Source organism: Amblyomma maculatum, chromosome 3 (genome assembly GCF_055883805.1).
Source record: "Amblyomma maculatum isolate TAMU_Amacu chromosome 3, ASM5588380v1, whole genome shotgun sequence".
Classification (NCBI taxonomy): Eukaryota; Metazoa; Arthropoda; class Arachnida; order Ixodida; family Ixodidae; genus Amblyomma; species Amblyomma maculatum.
This window is the reverse complement of record NC_139346.1, coordinates 217551815-217576324: the sequence shown is the minus strand read 5'-3', so window position 1 is coordinate 217576324 and position 24510 is coordinate 217551815. Positions and strand designations below refer to the sequence as shown.

Here is a 24510-nt window from a genome sequence, read left to right as displayed (position 1 = left end):
GCGGAGTTCCTCCGTTGTAATAAACTGAGTGGAACGCTCGTTGTACTTTCGAAAGAAACGGCAAAACTGGGTTTCCGATTCCTGCCATCATTGTTTGAAAAATGATCAGCACTGCCCAAATACTTGAGGGACTATTTTCTGTGCTCCTCGGGCCATAATTGGATAAGATAGTTATAGGTTCCACAGGACTGCAAACAACTTTCGAGACGGAGTTATAGGTATACGCAAAACGTCGGTGTCATCGTAAGCTGCGCCTACGCCACTTTAGCACCGCATTTATTCGCATATTGGTCATTGCTCCGTACTTATTAAACCCTAACTTCGGTAACTGAAAAAAAAAAAAAAAAAAACATTATACAGCTAAGCTTAGCAGCTTATCCCTCTTCATTAATGGACTTGCATTACCGGTTGACGTTTCTAGCGCGGCAACCTTGTTATGGCATTTCGCAGCCGTCTCGCAGGCCCTTCTTTAGCTTCTCTGTATCCCCGCGTACTTGACTTTGTTTAGCGGTCGTCGTTCTCCCTGTAGATTATATTCAGCTCCACATTTAATCTTCGAGCATAGTGCGATGCCCTGCTCTCTTTGCAGCGGCGTCTGTGCTCCCTGGCACAGTGAGCCGCGTATTTGTTGCGCTTCGCGGCCTTCTCCTGACTTACAGGCTCCCTTGTGGCTGCGCAATACTCCAGAATACATGCAGGGGCCACGCGCGAGCTTCCATTCGTCATTCACCGACTTCTGGTCGCATACGAACAGGATTCCTTAAGATATCTCTTAAAGAGTGAACGGCGAAAGCCCACTTTTCCTCTTCTTATTAATCGCCTCTTTCTTGCCTCTGCTTTTGACCTATTTCTCGTTCCTTCTTTCTTTTGGCCTCTCATTTTAGTCATTACTAATCATTTTTAGTAATTTCTAATCAGTTGTAGTCGTGACAAGTTGTCGTTAGACATATTGGTCATTTGTAGTCATTACTACTAGTTACTGAGCATTTTTATCATTTCTAATCAATTGTGGCCACTACAAGTCGTCGTTAGACTACTGGTCATTACAAATTATTAGTAGACATTAACAGTCCTTTCAATCATTACTACTAATTACTAAACATTGTAGTTATTTCTAAGGAAGAGTAGTCGTTGCAATTTGTCGTTAGACATATTGGTCATTATTAGTCATTATAACCTCTACCAATGTCTATTATAAACTCTGTTAGTAACTATTTATCACTATCAATCATTGTCCTTCTTCATCTATCTTCATACGGTGGACATTTCCTGATGACGCGTCCGGCAGTCACGTCCAGCCGACGCACCATGAGCCTAGACAGGCTTCCGCCTTAAAAATGGTTGTTGGGCTTTTAAAGTACTTAAACCAAGTAGGACTTGGGCTCTTGCGCAAAGATTATGGTTGAAGAAGACGACGACGTGCAATGCACAGTGCCACGCGGGGCGATAGCTAGGGCGTTCTCCTTTCCCACGAGAAATTTGTGCGTTCGAGCGTAATTCCATTCTCTCAACGGTAGGGTCCCGGAACTTCTTTCTCGTCACTGGTCTCATGTCAGTGAGTTAAGCAGTGATTACGACGCAGACGTGTTTCTGAAGCAACCTAAAGGTAACACAAACCAACTGAAGGCGGGAAATAATTACTGAAATAATTACGGAATTAAATAGTACGAGCATGGCCATACCACAGCATTTATTGTTACCTCCCCGCTCGTATAAGGTTGTTTTTAGGGCTACTTTTATCCAAAAACCAGCCTAAAAAGGAATACACCCCATGAAAAATTATTTTACTTTATTGTTGCGAAATGTAAAAGAAAAAAAAAGAGTATAGATTAAAAATGTCACAAGTGGATTTGAACTTTGTTTCACCGATCGGAAACGCAGCGTTAATGCATTGCACCACAGCAGCTTTTTTTTTTTTTTTTTTTTATCGTCTTCTCAGACAACAGTTAAAAAAATACAGACACTGCTAAAACACGCCAGTACAGGCAGGCCTGGCGCGGTAATTTTTTATTTTTTTTTTTCAATCTAACCGATTCTTCAAGAACAGCCATCGATTGCGGCTGCTCCGTTTCTGCGCGATACGCCTCTGCAACGTATGTTACACTGTCTATAAAATTTTCACGGGCAGAACGAACAACGATGTCGGCATGTCTAACTGTCATCCTTGTCTTCTACAAGCTGTGGAGGACCAGGAACAGAAACATATCATACGGTGTATCCATCTTACCCCTCTGCAGTAAAAGCATGATTCCTGAAGGGGTAATATCGGGTCCAAGCATCAATAAATACATGTTCAATGGTTTGTTTTTGTTTTTTTTTGCACAAAAGGATAATAACTGTCAATGTCCAATGGTTATAAAGCGAACAATACCGCAATTAACGCCGGCCCTTCCTGTCGCTCGTTTTCGCTTTAACACTATTTCTGCTATTTGTCGCCAGGTGACGCTGCTAAAGGGACCCTATCGTTGAGAAAACGGAATTACGCTGCGTTCGAGTCATCTCCACTCGGAAGGCTTTTTTGTCTTTTTTTTTTTTCGTCTGAGTTCGGCATGCACAAGCCACAGCGCTTTCATTGGATTTTACCACGTGATGTCGTTCTTTCGCAATAAAATTATCCGAGGTTTAACCTCGGACCCCGACCTATGATACCAGGTTAAATAAGGTTCGAATTACCTCGCCTAAACACGTGGACTTGGCGTCTCTCATAGCCTGAGTCGCTTTGGGACGTTAAACCCCATAAACCAACCAACACGTGGACTGTAACGTCACGATGTGGCAGGTCATTCAGGAGTCAGGCACAAGCAAGGTCGCTGCTCGGCTCTGAAGCTCGTGTGAGGGCTGCAAGTTAGCCGGGATGCAAATCTTTCCGCAGTCGCATCGCTGACATCGCTTTCTCTCTCCCCTTTGTGCGTCGCCATGTAGTCTGCTAACACGTTACCGCCCTCGTCGCACGCAAACTTTTACCGTACCGCGTAAAAATTGCGGATGACATGCCTTTCATTTGTTTCTGTTATCAGAACATTCTGAATGGAACGTTTCCGTGTTGCATCTGCACAGGTACTCTGTATGCCTTTCACCATGCATGTCCCTCGCAGCAAAATTTCGCCGCTTGATGCAGTAGTGCTCGCTCACTACTTCCGGTGCTAAGGTTTAGCGGCGCATTCTACACGCGACCCTCTTTACAGCATTTAGCGGCACTCTGCGGAAAACCTGCTTCATGTAGTAAGTGGAGGAGAACAGGCCTTTGGCGGTAAAACAGTCAATGAGCATTAGCCTAGATATTGTTGTCTTTTCCACCGACTTCGCTACGCACCTAGAGCGCTTGCAGCAAGTTTTGGTTTGTCTTACTGACGGTGGCCTACAACTGAATCTTAAGAAGTGTCACTTCGATGCCCGGCAGTTGACAATTTTGGGTCACATCGTCTCTAAGGAAGGTGTTCGCCCTGATCTGGCCAAGCTGCGCGCAGTGGCGGAGTTTCCTAAACCGGTCTCACTCAAGCAACTTCGAAGCTTCATAGGTCTGTGCTCGTATTTTCGGCGCTTCGTACGGAATTTTGCTTCTATTATTGCACCCCTGACGAAGCTACTCGGGGGAAACAGTGAGTTAACTGCCTGGTCGGCCGAGTGCGACGAAGCGTTCACCGCATTGTGCCGTCTTTTGACATCGCCACCAATCCTTCGCCACTACGACCAGACAGCACCCACCGAGGTCCATACTGATGCGAGTGGCGTTGGCCTCGGAGCTGTCTTGGCACAACGGAAAAACTGCTTTCACGAATACGTCGTCGCGTACGCGAGTCGTGTCCTCTCTAAAGCTGAATGCAACTATTCAGTTACGGAAAAGGATTGTTGAGCAATTGTGTGGGCACTGACGAAATTCCGACCCTACCTGTACGGTCGCCAGTTTGATGTCGTCACGGACCCCACGCGTTATGTTGGCTGTCCTCTCTTAAAGACCCGTCCGGCCGTCTCGCACGATGGGCTCTCCGCATTCAGGAATTTGACATTCGTGTTATATATCGCTGTGGCCGTAAACACATGGACGCCGACGCTTTGTCTCGTTCTCCCCTCTCCAACGAACCTGCTTGCTCCACGGTGGCTGATCCCGTCCTCTCGTCTCTAACCATCGCTGACATGCTTGCGGAGCAGCACAAAGACCCGTGGCTCGCAGCTCTTATCGACATCGTGCTCACTTCTCCTAACGCTGCTGCGCCTTCTCGGACTGTACGCCGTCAAGCACCACACTTTGCCCTACGAGACGGTCTGCTCTACCGCCGCAATTTTATGCCTGATGGTCGACGGTGCTTCTCGTCATTCCCCGCCATTTACGACATGAAATTTGCGCCTCTTTCCATGGCGATCCTCAGTGTGCCCATCCTGGTGTAGTCAAGACGTTTCAAAAAATTCTCAACACTACCATTGGCGCGGCATGTACGGTTATATTCGCAAATACGTCCGCTCCTGCATCGCCTGTCAGCGCCGCAAGTCATCCACACCTCGTGCTTCTGGCCCCTTACAACCACTTCCATGCCCGGCCCGTCCTTTTGATCGCGTTGGCGTTCTTTACGGGCCACTTCCCTGCACGGTCTCTGGGAACCGCTGGATTATCGTCGGCATCGACCACCTCGCCCGATATGCGGAGACCGCCGCCCTACCTGCCGCTGCTGCCCATGAAGCTGCCCTGTTTTTGCTTCATCATTTTGTTCTTCGCCACGGCGCGCCGCGTGAGCTACTGAGTGACAGAGGCCAAGTCTTCCTTTCCAACGTCGTTGAAGCTTTACTGGCCGAATGTCGCATCATACATCGGACCGCCACAGCCTATCGTCCTCAAACTAACGGGTTGACTGAGCGCTTCAATCGTACTCTCGGAAATATGCTCACGATGTACAGCCTCGTCCACTTCTAGCTATAACATGGTCACTGCTTTCAAGGTGTCATTGCATCCGACCTGGCCACGCAGTAATCTAAAGTGGCTGGCCATGGGAAGCAGCACATCTGTGTCTCTGTGTGCTTGCATCGCTTTGCATCGATATCTGCCTGCGTCAGATATAATGTTGCTTTAAAATCAGTGACCGTGTTCTAGCTAGAAGTGGACGACCCTGTACGTTGCCGCCGATCAGACTAACTGGGACGCTGTTCTTCCTTTCGTGACGTATGCTTACAACACCGCCACGCAGTCAACTACTGGATTTAGCCTTTTCTTCCTTCTTTATGGCCGTGAGGCACCGTCCACGATGGACACTATATATTACCATATCGTCCCGACTCCTCCGGGTGGATTCCCCTTTCCGACGCTGCAGAGCACGCGGAGGAATGTCGCCAGCTGGCCCACAGTTCGGAATCTCAAGGGCGCCAGAAGCATCGTCACGACAAAGATCACACGCCACTTGTTTTCCCTACAGGATTCCTTGTTTGGCTCTTGGTTCCTGGCACCCCACCGGTATTGTAATCGAAATTTCGATCTGAGTGCCAGGGCCCCTGCCTTATCGTTCATCAGACCTCCCCCGTAAATTATATCGTGGAGTCACTCACTCCCTCTTCGGACATGCGTCATCGCTGCCGCGAAACTGTGCATGTGAGCCGCCTCAAAACGTACAACGACCCGCTCATCTTGTCCTCGCCATAGGTCGCCAGGGTGACTCCTCTTCGCTACCGGGGAAATTGTAATGAATGAAGAGCGGATTCACGAAGACGAGGAAGAGAACGACGAAGTGCCGCTGCGAGCTCGCTGGTTTAGTCCCTTGACGGACTGTGTTCTTGTGCTGTTCGCCGTATATATATATATATATATATATATATATATGTATATATTTTAAGAGGAGGTTTAATCTATACGTCGAGGACGGCGTCGAGGTCGGCAAGGAAGCGCACGATGATCAAACCAGCACGATGATCTGCGCGATCACAATTCTACAGACTGCTTCCTCTTCATCAGCGTCCAGCAAAAAGGGCTCATCATCTTCTTCACAATATATATATATATATATATATATATATATATATATATATATATATATATCTATATATAATATGAAGGAAAGAAGCCAACAGTCGGCGAGGCCAAGGAAAGTGTAGGGGATGTATGGAAGAGCACCGGACGCGATATTCGGAGGTCGTGGGTTCGGTTCCCACCATCGGCACGTTGTTTTTTCTGCTACTTTTTGTTTAATTATCTTCGCCTAAACAAGATTACATTATTAATTTCTTTGATTATACAAGTAAACATTAAAAAAAAGGACATAAAGTAACATACATCCCCTACACTTTCATTGGCCTCGCCGACTGTTGGCTTCTTTCCTTCATGTATTATAACGAGCAACCTCATATCCCCTTTATGTATATATATATATATATATATATATATATATATATATATATATATATATATATATATATATATATATATATATATATATATATATATTCGTGCCTTCGACGGTTTGCATGACTGTTATGCATGAAATAGGTTTGGTGGGCGCGCGAAGCATTTAATAGGCCTTATTTCGGAGCAACTAAGATGAACAACACGATCTGTCGGGCTAGTTGGTATGATACATATGGAACTAAGATGAGTCGTACAATCATTCAGGACTCCCTACTTTTCCCAAAATCGCAGCTTCAAATTATTGCCGTTCACTTGCGCGGTATTGGCCGAACGATAGCGCCAGTTGTTGATTCGTAAAATGGTGTATTAGAAGCGAATCTGCAAGGACCTAAACGAGTGTTGTAGTCGAGGGTTCGACGACATGCCGTCTGGTCAGGAATCATGGTTTGTTGATCGATTCACTGGTCACTGACCATGGTCAATTTTAAAACAAATGACGTTTCGGGAGCGCTACGGCTCCCTTGTTCACAATCTTGTCAGTGTTGTCATATATAACAATACTTGGCCGTAGCTGAGTTGGTGAATAGGCAAGTGCGTTAATAGACTGCCAGTCACTTCATCCCTGTTGACGAAGCGTACTCACGGACGAAAACGGTAATGATCCAGTAAAAAGGTCTCAGAGGTAGCAAAAATATCCCGGGGAACAGAGTGAGCGTTCGGGAAAGTGACTAACGTGCACCTCTCTCCGCTGCTCGGAATATAGCGAGACTGCGCAATCTTTGTCCTGTGAGCGATCGAACGCGGCTCTAACGGGGATGAAAGAGAACTCGCGTGCGTGGTGTGCGAGGAGCATTTCGCGAGTCCGGTCGACCAATTTACGAGCTTTTGTGGTGCCCAGAGGCCGGGACACTCCCGCTGTCCACCTATAGGCCTAACGACCTCTCTTATGATGGCTAGGCTTGAAAAGAATAGCAAGAGGCGCCCACTTCTTCCGAAGCTCTTCTCTGCGCGGCTGCTTCTCGCCGTCGCTTTCATGTGTCACTTAGGAACAAAATATGTCCTCCGTTCACGCTGCCTAGCCTTTCAGCCGTTGTTTCCCTGTCAGTAAATAAAGACCAAGATAAGGAATCTAGGAAAGAGCTTCGATTTGTGTTTCGCTTCTTTATTTATTATTATTTATTTATCACATACTGCGGACCAAACATAGTCCAAGCAGAAGAGGCAGAGTGTAAAACAAAGTACACTGTGCATTGGTATTGACAGAACAGCATTGGTATTGACAGCAAGGACAGCAAGGACAGCATTGGTATTGACAGAACACACCTCTGTTCCTGATATTTTTTCTCTTTCCCTGTCTTAAATGCTCCGAGGCTCTCGTGCATGTTTATTTATTCCTTCTTCTTTTTTTTTTCAATTGGAAGGATGGCTTTCGAGATTAATCAGCTGCAAATCATCAGTAAATCGTTCTACACTCAGCTCTAGTAGGATGAGACATATAAAACAGCAGTTGCTAATGGGCCTTGGTATGCGAGGTGTATGTTACTACGCTGAACAGTAATCGCGATTAAACTTTGACATTTGACTATACCAAATAAGCCAGAGGTGTCAGAATTCTCGGATCTATAATCTGGCCTTATGGTTAGCTATTTATTTGGGTAACAGGAAAAGCAATAATAAAGGGCTGCTCTGTGCCTAGGAGCAGTTGTGTGTGGCGGTTACTGCAGAGTTGTGCACGACTGTAGAGACCGTTTCGTCCAATCATGAGAGAGCGTTAAACTTCCTTGATGCCTCTTCGTCTCCTTGTCTGCTGCTCATGGCGCGTGCAAATTCTCGAATAAGAGTATAGATAGACGCTTCCTAGGTACCGAACTGTTTTTTGCGGATATTCCGGACTCTTTCTCTGTGTGTGTGTGAATAAAAGTGGCAAAATCATCAATAAAAATAAAAAAATGAAGCAAATATATTGCTTATGCTCTGCTGCGGGTGAAGACCCGAGCCTATACTTCATGACCAGTGGACGCATTGTAAAACTTAGTAAATATGACTAATTCGCTCCAAAGCGAAGGGCCCTGCTTCCACCACGGAAGAGTATAGAAGGGATTCAGCTCAGGACCAGCAGATCGTGGAAATGCGTTAGAAGACTTGTTATTAAAGCCAAAGTACTCTTCTGGACTTCTAAGTCGAACTTAAGCTCCGTATATTTGCTCCGCATTCAACTTTCTGCAACGAGACCATTAATGGAGGCGATTAAAGGTCAGCTGCGGTCCGGTAATCCATGAACGGGTCTATTTGCGCGGAGGCTGCGATCTGCAGGCCGTGAGGAGGTGGGTGCCATGCTGTATTTATTTTTTTATATATATAATACGCAACGGCAGCGGCTGTATGCAGACTTGGAAGAAGTTTCAAAGTCATTATTCGGAACACTTTATATACCGCTGTTTTATTCGGCACTCCTTCTTTCTCCGCGAAGGGACGAAACATAAATGGTCGTTGGCGTTTGCAAGGAAGCATTGTGTGTTTTTTCGCATGAAGAGATCACACGCTCCTGCCTTTTTTGGTTCTATACCTGCGTTGTACCGACGTCGTCAGCGACCGGCATCTTTGAGATCATAAGCATGGCAGAAACCTTCGTGTTCTGCTGCACGGGATCGCCACATGCGGCGACCTGAACTGTGGAAAATTACTCTGGTGGTGTCATCTTTAAAATATGCGCACTTTAAAGGAAAATTGGAATTCTTTACTCCGAAATTTAATTGCGTTTCGTGTATTCTCTTCCGGCGTTAGAGACCTGCATGGTCAGTGATGCATCGCCACCGTTGCCATCATCGTCGTAATCCTGAAGACCTTTCCGTGTTTTGGCCCCGTGTGTCTTCTGGTACATATTCGCCTTCTTTTAGTTCTATTTAAATTAGGCTTTACGGCATCTGTAACCATTTTACATACTTCCTCGTCACCGGATGTAACCTCCGAACCTCTGTTGCCCACCCGTTTGGTTTTTGTTCATTGTTTTCTCTTCGCATGTTTAGTTGCGCGAACTGACAGGCTTCACTTATACATGCGCTTCCAACAAACCATAACTGGAGCCCTTTTCATCGATGATTCATCTCATGACACCGGCTGTTGCTACCCGCACCGTCAATCGCTATTTAATGACGGCCACCGCGTCTGGTCTCACGTGTCGGCCTCAGCTGTCCTAGGCAGCCATGCAAACGTCACGATGAAAACAGAAGATATATCGTCGACTGGAACGTATCTCCAATCCCCTTTTCCTTGTTGTTTTCCGCGCGCTTATTTTCGTTTATTTTTGTATCCTTTTGCCATGTCGAGTTGCAATTTATGCTGTAACGATTTAGCAGGCGGATTGGCGTGGGCGACTGCAAGTTTTATTCGCCGGTCCTTTATAACAGTTGTTGAAAACGGGCCACTCTGCACGCACTGATAATCTTTCCATTTATTTATTTTTTTTTCTCCTGCACTCAATATCAGGTCGCTGTGGCGTGTGACATCGTTGCAAGTCAGGTCATGATAATAATATGCGGCAAAAGATAACCCTAGTGATTAACGGGAAGCACATATCGCGATTGCAGCAGCGCTGTAATAATGAGCGGTAATATTTGATCGCGATGTTGAAGGATATCACATGGGAGTTACATATCGACACAGCAGCGAGTTCACGCTGCAACGCCTTTCCTTTCAGGCGTGACATCAGAGGATCTTGCGAGAAGTGTTATCTTTTTGCGTTTTTCGTGCTCGCTAAATGACCCAGCCTAGAACTCATAAGTGCGTAACTTACACTTTAATTCTTCTCGCTGAGTCTTCACTTTGTGCTCATGTTTAGCCAGGGCTACTTGGCAGACAAATTTTATGCGAACGACATGTACTTCCCTTCTTCGCTTGATTAGTTACCACTTTTTGGTCGCGTTTCTTCCAGCAGAAAAGGGTGGGCGGAGGAGTTGATGAGAAGAGGGCTGTACAAAATACGGCGCTCCCCGCAAGGTGGCGAACAATCCAGAGAAGATATTTCGCGAGTGTGTAGCCTTGCGCAAGCTTCTTGACAACGCCCGAGACACAAGGGCAGACATTGTAGCAGCACGGGAGGTGGAGACTACAAAGTCTAGCGTGATGCCGGATCTCGCCGGTTCACTGCTTCAAATCCCCGAAGACGCTGTGAAAGCCTGGCGAAACTAGCGCGCGCGCTGAATCTAGTTCACCATTAAACAGGGACGCGAGCAGCAGGCACCAAGGGGCGAGAAGAGCTCCCCATGCACTTACGCAACTATAAGAAAACATGGTGAATCAGCGTCTATCGGGTTACCTTACGTCTCTGTTTGTCCCTTTCTTTTTTAATTATATTGTCGTCTCTGTTTGTCCCTTTCTTTTTTAATTATATTGTCTTTAACAAGCAACACGCACCGGGTCGTATTTGTTTCTTATACATTTTCTTTTTTTCGCTTATACGTTAGTCCTCGCGGTACACAAATGGAGAGGGCTCCTTTGTTTAGCGCATTAAGAGTGCGACGCGATACCGCCATCATTTACTTTCCTTTCTTACTTGTTTGAGGTACTTCATTTAGTGGTGGTTAATTATTGCTGCAAGAAGATTAATGATGGCGCTCCTCCGGGGACAGCTAATGACCGGTTTCTCTTGCGCGCGGGGCATCTCTTTTTCTCGTTTAGATTTGAATCCGGAGCTGCTGTTTTCATTCTGTTCTACTTTTCGCAGTCGGCAAAGCATTTAGATTAAGGGGAATTGGAAATTTGAACAAAGAAAAAGCAGCGGTCTTCAAACTTTTCTCGCTGAAGTGACGTTGTTGTCAGTGGTTTTCTGCAAACCTGTATATTTGCGAAGCGATATGAAGGGGTTGATGTTAGGGCGAATCGAATCGGAGGGCTGTGGTACGGCGATCAGATAAGTCATGAAGCCCTGAGATATTGCAGCAAGTTAGCTAAGTTAGCTTATGTCGCATGACGTAATCTGGTAACAAGAGAATGCGAAATCCCCGGTGTCGCGTTCAGAAAGGCCTTTGTGTCAAAGCGTTTGCATTGATTGCCCATTGTCGCAGAAAGTGTTCTGCATTGGGTGCGGCGTTTGAAGCCTTGTTGGAGAGGAGGATACGTGGAAAGAGAGAAAGTTTTGTCTTTCATAAGGGGGGGGTGGGGGGGGGTTGGAAACGGCTGGTGGTGAAATGAAAACTGCGGTAGCCAGTCACAGTCCACTGTTCGTAAACTGGAGAGGGCGTTCGGTATGTCTTTCGCTGAGCTCTCCACCCTGCTACAGGGTTTGAACCGCGCAGCGGCAGCGGATGCTCCATATGGGGGGGAACACTAGTGATAACGCAAACTCTGCCTCATGAATCGCATTTATCGTCTGCAATTTTCTGATATATATTTCGTTCCTACCGCGCGAACCCTAAAAGAGTCAATTCTGATTGGATGCACAAGTGGATACCAAGTAAGGTTCCTTATCACAAACTAAGTCTTAGCCCTCATTCGCAGATGCACGGCGGCGGCGTTTGAACCACGCATTGTAATGAAGGATGCGGCACTCCCTCAGTCCTTGATGCAGCCTTGGATGCGACTGGCAAAAAAAAAAAAAAAAAAATCGACAGTTATCACCATAAGCTGGCCCAAACTCTCCCATTGTGATAAACGTCGCTGCTATCCTTATCTGCTCTTTCATCCTTTCTATAGATCTTCGTTCGCTTTCTTCCTTTGCTCTCTTCTACATGGGATTCCGTAGCGCGCATTATTGTTTGGGCAACCTGCACCTCCCAAACAACGCTACGATTGTTCTAACCGCGAAACATAAACAGTCGCTGGCAGTCTCTTGGATGAAATGAAGAGCGCATTCTGATCTAAACTCTCATCACTGATAACGTGTCTGGGGTTGGCACATGCACGCGGTGCGGCGTAATCACACAGACGCCTCACGTGTTGATTGGGCGTACACTCCTGCCTTGAGCTAAACTCGAGCGGGTGGCGTCGTTAAAGCGCCGTGCATTCTTATCAAAACTTAGTTCCCTCGGCTCACAGAGTTTTTTTTGTTACGGTTCCACCACTGGAGTTTTTAAAAGTGGTGAGAGATTATCATCCTCATCATCCAACTTTTCCGCCATTTCTGTCCATGGATCATTGGAACTAACAACACTCGCCACCCGCAGGCATTTCGAGTCAATACAATTTATGCACTCCGTCGTCCAGTTGCGTTTTCTCTCCAGTGCCTGCATGCCACACCAACGCTAACAATAAGCAATCACGGCCTTAATCTCGCACCTTACTTTGTTCGCACCGACGCCTTTATAAACAGTTTTTTTTTTACGCGTACCATTGAACATTGCGGTTCATTGCCTGGCTCCGTTTGCCTCCAGTATGTAAATCAATAAATTAAGCATTTCTTAGTGTATTCTCTAACATGATTTTGATTTATGTGCTTTAACTCCGGCAAGTTTTCGACACTACTGAGTTAATTATTAATTTATATTGCTGAAGACTTGGTCATCACAGCACCCGATTACATTCTTTAATACGCAAGCAATAACTTTAAATAAGCAAAAAAAAACGTCAATCAAAATTAAAACTCCCGCGCAGGACCCAGAAAGCAATGCTTTGCGTGACGTCACATTATGACGACAAAGGCGTGCAGCCGAACCGCATTCGCTCGCTGCCGTTCTGTCGAGGTGTCGGTGTTTCGTACGGCACCATGTGAAAGATACTATGGGATGTCAGTGAGGTGGTGGTAAAAACGTTTATTGTATATTTGGAGGTTTGTTTGACGCGGAGCCTTAAGGGCCTCGGCCTTACAGTACTGGGTGGAGACCCTAGTCAGGGACCCCATTGGCGGTTGCCGCCGCCCGCGCACGCCACGTTAAGGCCCTTTGGGCCTGTAGGTCGCAGCAGCCAAGCAGAGTCGCCTCCAAGTCCTCCTGGGAAGGGTTAGGGGTGGGGGAAGGGATGGGTTTCGTTAGCAGGCCCATACCACGTGGTAGGTGTCAGCCACCTCCCCACAGTACTGGCACTGGCCAGTGAATTGGGAGTCAAAATGTTTAAGCACTGCCGGGCACAGCATCGTGTTAGTGAAGAGGCGTAGGAGCAGCCTCTCGTTCGCTTTTCCTAACCCTTTGCAGGGGTTAGGGTATTTGCGATGCGAGTTTTGATAAAAAATTACAATATCTTTGAATGTGTAGGCCGGATTGGAATCGATGTCCTCAGCCGATTCGAGTCCCGAGGAAACTGCCCGGAGAGAAAGCGCGCGGGCGGCTGCGTCAGCTGCCTCGTTCCCTGCAAAACCCTGGTGGCTAGGAGCCCAGACGAGATATCGTCACGCGGGGTCCGTGTCCCGACTACAATTTTGATATATTCTATAGGCTAAGGGGGTGCTCCACCCTTGGGCGACGTTCCGACAAGCCCCTCGTGAGTCGCTGATGACGTATTTAGAAGTGTGGTGTGAGGCGGCGAGTGCAATGGCTACCTCTTCAGCGTGTGTTATAGATTTGGCCTTGAATGTAAGGCCATCGACTGTGTTCCCGTTGTCAACGACTGTGGCCGTATACCAGCCCCCCGGATGGGGCCCCGAGGCATCCACGTAGAACACGCCTGATTTGTTGCCATAATGGAGGGCCAAGGCTTCCGCCCGTGCCAGGCGCCGCCCATTATGGTCTTCTCGTGACATGTTGGCAGGGAGAGGCCGCACTCTGAGGGCGCGTCTTCAGAGTTCTGGGATGCGGAGCCTCTCCTCTGTGAACTGTTCATGTTGAATGTATAGCCGGGTAAGAAGGCGGCGACCCGACACTGTCTGTATGAGGCGGGTGTATTGGTTCATCAACTCGAAGCTTCCTGAAAGTGTTTCCCACCCCTAAGGCGAGCCGAGCCGACTGTTAGAAGTGGAGATTGGGAAGTCGAGGGCACGTTTCTTGATTTTTAGGAGGATCACCTCGAGGGTGGAGGTAAGGAGTCGAATACCGGTTTCGACTGGTTACGAAGGCGTTTGCCAGCCGCAAGGCACCCTTACTTCGCAACCCCCCGCGTTTGTTAGACACCCGGCGGACTATAAGGCCCACCTGGTCGCCCACCTGGCGGAGTTTGGCTAGTGTTGTGTCAGGGCGTCTTTGGTGATGGATGAAGAGACCGAGTACTCTGATCTCTTTTGTTCATGAATAGGACCGCTCGCAAGCGAGAGCGAGATTTGTGTAGTGCATCTCGGAGAGGGGCGGAGATGCACAAACTGTGATTTCTGGGGGAACATTGAAAACCACAGCGCCGGGCATAGCGGTCAACTATGCTCGCTGCTGTTTTCAGGCAGGTTTCAATGTCGCCTACACTGCCTTGCGTTGCCCATAGGGTGATGTCGTCGGCGTAGAGCGCGTGCTTCACGCCTTCGACCTCGGCCAGCTAGGCCGGTAGACGCATCATGTCAATGTTAAAAAGCAGCGTGGAGAGAACTGCGCCCTGAGGTGTGCCCCGTGTGCCGAGCATGAATGGTCCGTGCTAATAATAATAATAATTGGTTCACAGGAAGGGAAAGGCGCAGTATCTGTCACACTTGTGTCTGTGGACACCTGAACCGCGCCGTGAGGGAAGGGAGGAAGGTGGGAGTTAAAGTGGAAAGAGAGAAAGAGGAGCCGTAGTGGAGGGCTACAGAGTAATTTCGGCCACCTGGGGGTCTTTAACGTGCGCTGACATCGCACAACACACGGACGCCTCTTCGTTTCCGTGTGCTGTGCGATGTCATTGTCTTGTATTTTGATGTAGGATTGTCGGTCTGTAAGGAATCGTCTTATATAATTGAAAGTATTGCTGCCACAGTGTGTTTCACTTAGATGGGTCAATATGACTTCGTGTATGACGTTATCGAAAGCGCCTTTCAAGTCTAGGGTGAGTACAACCCGGTCATTGTGGGGGCGCTCGAATAGGTTGAGAATTTCTCTGTGCCGCGAAGTTGGTTCCCAAGAGGGATGCGTGACAGGCTGCGGGACGTGCAGGTCTGCTTCGAGTAGGCTCTTCTCAATCTATGTCTTGTTGGCCGTCTACGAGCATTGCATTGTCGCAACGTGCATCTGAGAAACTGCCGACACTTCTGGGACGCCACGATTACCTTCCTGACCAGGGGGGCTCGCTTCCCGTAAATTCTGAACCCCGAAACTCAGCAGTGGCCTCCCGCTAGGCCTAACCGCCTGAGCGCGGGCTTCGGCCCCAGATCCAGGCGTATGCTACCACCTACATCAAGATGGCTACCGTCACGGGATACGACCCCGACGCAATGCAACCTTCCACAATCCAGGTGAGCGATTCTCCAAAATTTAACGCCTACACGGAGACGCTACTCGAAAGGCAGAAAGAGATATGGACCCAAGTGCGTTCCAGCCAGCGCCACGTCGCAGCGCCAAAAGGTCAGGAAGCGTCCGGCTCTGCAACGACAGACAGTTCACCACGGATGGGGCCGCCCCGCTGGCGTCCTTCAGCACAGGCAGAGATCAGCAAGGACGAAGCAGTCGTAATTATAAAACCCAAGGATATCCTCGATCTAAGCCAATTCAAGAACAGCGGAAAAATCAGCCACGCGCTTCATGAAGCTACTGGAATTCAGCCACAGGCGCGCTTACTGAGCATCTGGCCCGAATGGAACTAGAATCTCATCGTCATAGGAGCACGCAACGAGGAAGCTGTCCGCAAGCTCTTGAACATCAAGCACATTAGGGTCGGAGGTAATCTGTACGCAGTGACTGCATACATCAAGCCTCAAGATGCGACATGCAGAGGAGTCATTCCTGTCGACTTGGAAACCACGGAAGACGAAATCATGCAAGCCATTTACTCTCCACAAGCTGCGGTCATCGGCGTTCGCCACCTTTGGAAAACAGTGATGGTAGCCCTCACATTTGACGGGCACATATTACCCCGACACATCTTCTTCTACCAGCAAGCGACCCCGGTCCGGCTACACAAGAAAACCACACCGACGTGCCTGAAATGCGGCCAGGTAGGCCATCGCCAAGACGTCTGTCCTCATCCGGACGCGTCATGCTGTCCCTCCTGTGGTGTTCAGAACCCATCTTCTGGCCATGAGTGCACAGTTACCTGTTTCACCTGCCGAGGCGATCACCTCACCAACTCAAAGAGATGCAAACTTAAATATCGGACACCAACCCCCCGAGGTCAGCGATCTGGCACCGATCAAACCAGCACCCGCTCATCCAGGGATAGACAACGCTTGCAGCACCATGAGCCACATAAACATCAGCGCCTGCGGTCGTCCAGCGGAGGCTCTGCAAACTCCCGGCGTTCCAGCACTTCACCCGGGCGGCGAGGCGGCAGTCAAAGAGAAGACAAGCGAGACGGCTCCGCACAAAAGGTGAGCTGGGCTAAGGTAGCCATTACTTCCCCTCAGTTGTTGGCACAAACCAAAATGCAAGATAAGCTCAACACGCTCGAAGCCGAAAACCGCCGGTTAAAACAGCTCCTATCTCAACCCCAAAACAACACATCACCCACGCAAACCAACCCCCTACCCTCCACTGACACTAGCGCCTCTCCACTCGCACCCAACCCCCCTACCATCCGATCTGAAGCCACAGGGAAACCCGAGCAGTATACCGAAATTAAAACGTGGGTAACCCAGGCTATAGATAACCTAAGGACAGAAATTTTTCAAAGCATGCGGCAGATGATTCAGGAGGCTATGCAACCAGTCGTGCCACAGATGAGGGAAGAAATTAAGCTCTTACTAGAACCTATGTTTCAAAACCGACGAGTTCACGACGCAAAGATAGCCGCCTACAACAACAGGTGGCGGAACTCATGCGGTCTGCCTCCCCACGATTGAAAGGCTTCCGTCGCCGACACGCTGTCGAGGACGAAGAGTTGGAATCCTGCCTCGAACCCACCCTCGAACCTATGCGTTCCATTTCCGAAGAATCTTCTCCACCTGTACCATGCCTACCGCCCGGACAGCAACCACCCACAACTTAAGCGTCCTACAGTGGAACTGCCGCAGCTTCCGCCGTAAGAGAGCCTCACTCCAACAATACATTGATTCTCTCCCAAACCAACCAGATGTCATCGCTTTACAGGAGGTTAACAACTCCGCAAAACTCATTAATTACTCCACACACCAACGCATTCAAGCAACCTGCATTATGGTTCACAAGATTACACTGCACTTGCTTTAGATCTAGAAGATGATGATGTAGTGTACGACTTTCTACAAATTCTACCTAGACACTGCAACGGTACGGACACCTACATTCTCAACATTTACAGTAAACCCACCCAAATTGCCTTCCCTTGCGCCAGGGTGTTCACAAAGGCACTCACTGTCGCCCAAGGAGCTCCGCTCCTTATTTTGGGTGATTTCAATGCGCAACACCCATCCTGGGGCTACCCGAAAGCAAACAAGAAAGGCCGCATCCTAGCAGACACCATATCAAACCTCATGCTTACCATGCTGAACGACCCGACCCAACCTACTCGACTTGGCAACAGTGTCACGCGTGACACCAGCCCCGATCTCACACTAACCCACGGCGGTAAAGCTTGCCTATGGGAAAACACACTGGAAACTTTAGGCAGTGACCATTTCATTCTGATCATCCATCTTGCAAGCAAAACGCATCGACATATGCGCGGTACTGCCAAAATCACTGATTGGACCGCGTTTCGAAAAGAGCAAGCTGACCTTGATCACCCAGATATCACTGATTACGCTTCCTGGGCATCGGATCTTAGGCACCTGTCCTCTAAGTACACCCGAACCCTGAAAACATCTTTAGACCGCCCTGCTATTGACTCCCATCTCCTGCACCTGTGGGACGCCCGCAGAGGCCTGGTGAAACGTTGGCGCCACCAGCGCCACAACAGAACGCTCAAACGCCGCATCGCAACCCTAACGCAGGCTGCAGAGGACTATGCATGGAACATAGCTCAATCAAATTGGCTGACAAGATGTGATTCCCTGAGTGGTAACCTTAGCTCGAAACAAACTTGGAGCTTACTCAGATGCCTCATTGACCCCAACAACTCCAAAAGCGACCAACACAAGAACCTTGCTAGGGCTCTACATTGTTACCGCGGCTCCAATAGAGATCTCGTACAAACCATCAAACAAAAGTACTTCTGCACCACAGTCGACACGGACCCCCTCCCTCCCTATAATGCGCTGCCAAACGAGAAACTAGATGCGGAATTCACCGTCAAAGAAATACAGGCCGCCATCCTAGCCATGCGCAGAGGCACAGCTCCTGGGAAAGACAAGATCACGGTGGGACTCCTCGCCAATCTCCACGACGCAGCCCTCACGCAGCTCGCGAATTACATTAACAACTGTTGGCACATGGGCCGGCTGCCAAACGAGTGGAAGGCTGCGGGTGTGCACTTCATCCCCAAACCGGGCAAACCCATAAATATTAACAATCTACGGCCCATCTCTCTCACCTCCTGCGTAGGGAAAGTTATGGAGAAGACAGTACACATCAGGCTCACCCGATATCTTGAAGAAAACGACTTGTACCCACACACCATGTTCGGATTCCGGCCTGGCCTATCCACCCAAGATATATTCCTCCAGCTTAAGGAAGAAGTCATAAACCTCCCTAACAAGCCTTTCTTCAGGACAATTCTCGCTCTTGACCTCAGGGGGGCGTTTGATAACGTAAAGCACCACTCTATTTTGGAAAATATGAGCCACATCAATTGTGGTGCAAGGACCTATGCATATGTTAAATATTTCCTTCACGGTCGTACCGTCTACGCCGACCTCGGTCTGGCGGAACCCAGCCAAATACAGCTAGGAACACGCGGCACGCCACAGGGAGCTGTTCTATCACCCTTACTTTTCAATATTGCTTTAATCAAACTCCTAGCCCAGCTAAATCAGGTATCGCATCTACGGCACGCCTTCTACGCGGATGACATCACTATTTGGACCACGGCCTATTGTACCGCGGAAATCGAAGACCGCCTTCAAGAGGCCGTAACCATCGTGCAAGCCTACGCCGCTAACTGCGGCCTTACTTGCTCCCCCGAAAAGTCGGAGTTGCTGGTACTACACAGCTCCCGCCAACGCAGACCCACTGTTGAAGTCAACCTCAATGGAAACCCAATACCGCAGAAGGACACCATCAGGGTTCTAGGGCTTTACATCAACGACAGGGGCAGAAATGTGTACGCCCTCACTCACTCAAAAACACCAGTCTGCAGGTTGCGCGTATGATAGCCAGGGTCACTACCAACGACAGGCTCGAACAAGACACCCTGCGCCTGGTTCAAGAATTCATCATTAATAGAATTGTGTATTCGACACCGTATCTGCACCTCAAAACGAGAGACTATAAGCAAATCGACTTCATTATACGAAACGCAGTTAAAAAGGCGCTGGGCCTGCCCCAAAGCACTTCCACAGAACGTCTTTTGCAATTAGGGGTGCACAATACAGCCGAAGAACTCCTTGCCGCCCAACGCGCCACCCAGATAAATCGACTAGTAGCAACCCGCACGGGCCAGACCGTTCTTATGGACCTTAACCTGACTAGCCCGCAAGGTCTCGTACAAAAAGAGGCTATACCGCCCGGGTGGTCAGACTCGTTCATAGCCAATCCCCTACCCCGCAATATGCATTTCCACCAAGGGCGCCGGAAGGCGCGGGCCAAATACATCCAGGAAAACTACGGGACGGACACTGAATCCTACTACGTAGACGCAGCAAAGTCAGAATGGGGTACACGGTAGCGGTTGTGATTCACCAACAACAACTGGTTGATGCCCTCACCATCTGCGATGACAATATAGAAATGGCAGAGGAGGTGGCCATTGCTTTAGCCGCCACGCATACCACCTGCGCCTATATAATAACAGACTCTATGGCTGCCTACCGCAACTACATCAAAGGGCGAATATGTCCCCAGGCTGCCAGAATATTGAAAAATTATGGACACCCCGAACAAGACATGCCTCGTCTGGACACCGGGACATCAAGGCGTGGAAGGGAACGAGTGCGCCCATGCTGCTGCCCGAGCTCTCCTCCCCCGGGACTCGACCCCTCCATCCTCCACACCGCCCTATCCCGGCCCTCTGGCGACGTATGCGGAGAGGTTACAGCACTGCAGACTCTCTCGCAGAAAATATCGACCCCCAGCCAAGGGGCTCTCCAAAGCGGAGGAAGTTAGATGGCGACGCCTACAGACAGGTACATATAACACACCAGCCCGTTTAAACACAATACACCCCGGGTTCTGCGACCCCAAATGCAAATATTGCGGTGAAAAGGCAGGCCTGCACCACACGGTGTGGACCTGCCCACACAATCCTCCAGGTGATCCGAATGCAGTGCCAACAATTGAGGGGTGGGAGGCTGCCCTATCCAGCTCTGGACTAGAGGCCCAACGGGCCCTCGTGACACGTGCGCGGGTAGCAGCGGCAGCCGCTGGAGTCCCGGACTAGGGACCCCACCTACACATCCCCCTCCCTCAAATATACTTAATAAAGTTTTTCACTCACTCACTCACTCTCTGTGCCGCCCTCGATGTCATCTGGCAGTTACAGCTAAGGCTCGTCATTCAAATGCGAATTAAAAAGAACTTGGGTAATATTTGGAATTCATGGCCAATGGGGGAAGAATTAGGAGCGATCTTAAATGCGGCTATAATTAATGCCGTATAAAGCATTAGTTCACTAGAACTTTTACGTCATTTATGCAGTGACAAACACCGATGCAAGTGGCCGGCATACATGAGGGCGACCGATCGTTACTACAAATGCTCATTTCTTTCTCTCGATATATACCGACCCCAAATCCGCCTCACTGCGAGTGAGATTACTGCCCACACAGCAATACCCCTGCCAGAGAAAAAATTTAATGTAATTTCCACCGAATGTAATGTCATTTTTTCTACGCGCTGCTACACGACCAAAACCTTTTGCAAATGAAAGATGTTTCATGCGGCACTACGATGACGTAGTGTGAGGACTAGTAAAGCAGAATTCAGTCACGTTCTGGCAACATGGAGGGGAAACAAAAATATTTGTTCCTCAACGTGTGGTAATGTCAAAATAGCATCATAGAGAAAGGGATTGGTGGCATCATCTTTTATGCGCGACAGTCGTGGATCGGAATCCGAAATAATTAGGGAATTAAAGAGTGTGCGCGTTGCCATATCACAGCATTTCATGTTGGCTCCCAGCTCAAACACGGCTTGTTTTACTTTTACAGTATACTTATAAGCAAAAACATCACATAGTGCATCCTAAAAGGGAAACACACTCCGTTGAAAAAACGAGTCAGAAAAAAAATGTCAACTGGATTCGAATTACTGTTTCGGTATTCGAAAACGCAGCGTTAATGCATTGCGCCACAGAAGCGATGAGAAGTAGCGGCTTTAATTGCGTTCTTATTCGTTTTAAGAGTATTTCTGTCATTTGTCGTCAGGTGACGCTAATCACGCTGAGGGTCACGAGGTGCGGTCACGTGACGGAGATGACGCCACAAACTGTGTAGTGCACATACCAAAGCCGCTGTTTGTGCACTCTGTAGTGCATAGAGAATTACTATTTGCAAATAATGGTAATTGCAATGAATAAAAATTGGAGCGTACAAAAATTTTTGTGGGCCTTCAATACGTTGAGAAAATGATTGTGCTCTGAGCGAAAGTAGCTTTCAAATTCATGCTGATGTCTTACATGCCATACGTAGCTGATACGACTATCCATTACGAAGTTTGTTTGCGGTCTGAAGGTGCGCCGAGCCCGGGTGCAAAATTTTAAAACGCACGGGCTGGCTATGCATCTACGTGCACTTCGCAAACTAAAGCAAGTTTCAACAGCAACAAGTCATATAGGCAGTGCCTATAGTGTGCCGATCGACGGATACAACCTTCGAGAGCTTGCGCCCGACGGCGCAGAGTGTAGCCCCGTTCATCCCTTGCAGGATCGTTTGTTCGCTGTAATATGTGTTAAGCGGTACATCGAAATATTACCGAGCCCAGCTGCATCAAGAGAGTAGACGACAAATTCGCAACACTTACCACACTGAATGCAGCGAACTTACCGCAACGGTGCTGCTCGCGAGAGCGGTGGAGAACGGCCGGCGCGCTGGCCGTGCGCTATAGAAATTGATCAGCGCTATAGTAAATGATCCGTTTGGGGAACGCCCTTACTGTCAATCCATTTGTCTCAGAGTAAAAAAAAAGATGTAATTTCGGCGACGCCTTAGCAGCGGAGCTAGAGTACGAGATCGGATGAGTTGAGCCACATATCGGCAGTGAGCAGAAATTCGCTTGTATCGCAGTTATCTCCAGAATCTCGTTGCAGATCAGCGATCCTCAGTCAGGGTTTTTTACATTAGTTTATCCAATCGCATATTATTTAAGAGATCAAGAGATTTTAGCATGCTTTTTTTTTCTGACGGTGGCTCGCAAACAATCCGGCACCGGGGTGCACTGCAGCAGGTGGTTTAGCTTATGTGGAAAGATCGTCGACACAGCATCCGATTTCAACCATCGCCTAGTACTCGCGAAGCCAAACTCATGCATCAGAACCATCCTGTGTTGGTAGCAGCCCCGCATGAAATGTTCCGAGCATGCATGCGTTCTCAGGTGCACGCCGAGGGGGTGCCGGATCGCAGGATTCAATTTGTAGCAAAGCTCTTTTTTTCTCGGGAAATCGGTGGTGCGTTGTATTTCGTGGAATAACTCGTGCAGTCAACAACTCAACACTACCTACCACACATCGCTGCATTGGAGTGTGGGCTGAAACGGTGATTCCGCGATCTATGCTGCCGGCCGTGTCTGCGTCGTGCCAGGCTGTTTCTGAGTAGCGCCGCTGTCGCCCTGCCCCTCATAGAATCGTACAGGCGACGCCACACCATAGAGAAACATGTTACGTAAAGAGGGCCCAGCGGCCGAGCTACTACACTGCCGCTAGCGTCCCGAGTGGCTGGTCAGACTGCTAACTTGTCCTCCGAGATTTTAGGCTTTTGCTCTTTTCATTTTCGGTTTCGACAGCAATGCTTCCGATTTACCCTTGCCTATTAAAATATTCAACTGCATCGTCTATAGTGGAGCGCGAGGATTGTAATACTTCTTGCCATGCATGCAATAAATACAGACGTAATAAAATGGCAGATCGAACCCTTTTTACTGCAAATACCGTCAAGCTTCTATCAGAACATAAGCGCGGCTGACTTAGTTCATGCAGGTTGGAGTAATGTAATCGGAGCTGCTCGTATTGAAATTTTTTTGCGGTTATTCAGCCGCTTTTTTCACTGGCAGACAGTAGAAGGCAGTGGTTCTTCACAAATAAAAGTTTATTTTTATTGTTTACATATTGAATTGCACAGAAAGAATACTGGAAGTTTATAAAATGCGCCATTTAGCGAAGTCTAAAAAGAAAGAAAGAAAGAAAGAAAGAAAGAAAGAAAGAAAGAAAGAAAGAAAGAAAGAAAGAAAGAAAGAAAGAAAGAAAGAAAGAAAGAAAGAAAGAAATGTCCGCGAAGAATTGTGACAGATAGTGCGCCTTTTCTATCCTGTAAACCAATTTGCAATGCCGCTGATGCCTGCTGTACTAACGCCTCCTAGACATCTGGGTCTGCTTCTGTTTGCTGTGTGGTGCGGCGTTCGAGGAACCGCCAAATGAAAGACGCCACACGGACGCCTGGATCGGACGCCCGGCGGGGTCAGCTTCGTCTATTCATGAATCGGCTGGTGGCGTCATGATCAGTCGTGACGGTACATAGCTTGCCCCTTATCGAACACAACTAGCATTCCATTGAACGCATCAAAGTTCGCCGGCGTTCTATAATTCGTTACAGGAAATTAAAGGCGCAATTCTGTCACTCGTGGAATCCCGCTATCCTCACGGTAGACAAGGGGAATTATAGATAGATAGATTGATTTTTTGAAAGGAAAGGTAGAGAGGTAAGGCAGTTGGTAAAGCGCTTGGCTGTGAATCCAAGGGCTGGAGGTTCGACTCCCGGTGGAGACGAGGTGTATTTATTTATTTTTAACTATATCATCCTCGGAAGTGCGATACCATCTGCCGACAGCCTCTGCCGACAGCTCCTGCTGACAACAATGAGGTATTAAAGGATTTTGCCTTAACATTACCGCGATCAAAACTGCCCGTGTGAGAAAGGTATTACAGGGAGCCTACTGTACGTGACTAATAGCAGTAGATTTCCTCAAAAATGCAGGTTATGAACC

The 24510-nt window shown here is 48.4% G+C and overlaps 1 protein-coding gene across 4 annotated transcripts in view; it reads left to right on the top strand.

Annotated features, from left to right (window-relative positions):
* The window catches only part of LOC146197713 (pleckstrin homology domain-containing family G member 5-like), a 767578-nt gene that overhangs the window by 374736 nt on the left and 368332 nt on the right, over nt 1–24510 (top strand). The gene's annotated exons all lie outside the window — the stretch shown is intronic.